Genomic DNA, 1,715 nt, shown 5'->3' on the forward strand with positions numbered 1-1,715 from the left:
TGTTTTATATTTTAGTTATTGCCTTAATTATAATACTTTTCCACTAATCTACAGCTCGATACTTATTTAGATGGGGTCGATACGGTGTATTATATCAACGAAAATGACTTCACGGGAAAAACTCTCACGCCCTGTAGAATTGTCGGATTTCGTTAATTTTTTTTTTATCTGAAAGATGAGAAGTTTCTACAGGTCGGATCAAAGCTCAATTTTTTATTTACTTTGAATAGTAGTAGAAAAATACGTTTGAAAAAAGGACAATTAATATTATGCATTTTTCAAATGCATATTTCATTTTCTAAGTTGCAAATACACGAGAAATCAACATTGTTTTAGTAAATATATTGTCATATTGAAAATAAATTGTACTGTCGTGTTCATAAACATGTCAAGTTAATAGATTTTTTTATGTTCTAATTCTTAATCAAAAACATTTTAATTATTTCGTATTAAAAAAAGGACTTATGCAGGCTACGATTCTTATCCCATTTATAGCGGTTTTTCGTAATTTGTCGGCAGTTTTTCGTGGCATTAAATACCTACTGAAAAAATCGAAAAATGATCTCTCTAAAGTACCATTTTGATACAATTTGCAAAAATATAAGGTATTCTATGTTAAAATCAAAGTAGGTACTCTTTCTGGTAGAAATTTTGTATACAGGATAAAAAAAAAAAATTTTAAAAACACCATTGTAAAACCACTAGATCCCTCGTTCCGCTCAGAATTTAAAAATAGTTGAGCGTAATTTCACAATAATTGTTTATAAGCGCCTGAAGTTAGTATTAGAATAAAATCATAAAAACGTAAGTAGGTATAAACTATTTAGTGTTAAAAACTCATACAAATTTTAAATATAAAACATTCTTTCAATTAACAATGAGACTACCTTACACTATGGTACATAATATATAACTATCAGTAATCAGAAGGCAAATCAATAATCATCGGCATGTATTAATCATTTAATGTTAGATAGGGAAATTGATAAAATGTTTACTTCTGTCATACTATTTATTAGGTAAGACTTAATACTTGAAAAACATCGTTCAGGTGTAGCAGTTGATACAGGCAAAGTAGGTATACAAAATATTTTCAAGAAGATTTGGAATTTCAGAATAAGTATTTCCAATTACCTAACCCAGAAGTGAATGCAATTTTTTCAGTCACTAAAAATAAACCCACGCCCTATGGTAAATCTACAGTCTTCGTGGTAATTTTGTTTTGACTATTCATCGGGTTTATTATAAACACTCTTGCATGAAAAATAATTCGCAGAAAATTAAAAAATACGGTACACCATACTACCATTGTAGAGGTATATGTTTTTGTTGTCCAATAGTCACATAATATATTATGCCGCGAACGACTAGTGGCGTATAGTATATTATCAGAGCGGTAAAATTACCACGGCTAGAACATTTAGAAAACAGACATACTTAAAAGTTAAAAGTAATATCATATTGAGAAACACAGAAAATATGAAAACTTAACTTTACAAAAGAATCAGATCAAGGGGGACCCCTCCCGTAAATACGCCACTGAAAAATATCGATATTTCTGAAGATAATATCAGAAATTTAAAATTAAAACGTTATAAAATTGAGCATAACTAGCTGCAACTAAGATTTAATTTTGAGAGTTTTATCGTTAGCACCACAGGAGTTATCCATAAAATAAAAAGTAAAATTGTCATAAAACAGTAAAAAATTATCAA

This window comes from Acyrthosiphon pisum, chromosome X (genome assembly GCF_005508785.2).
Source record: "Acyrthosiphon pisum isolate AL4f chromosome X, pea_aphid_22Mar2018_4r6ur, whole genome shotgun sequence".
NCBI classification, from domain to species: Eukaryota; Metazoa; Arthropoda; class Insecta; order Hemiptera; family Aphididae; genus Acyrthosiphon; species Acyrthosiphon pisum.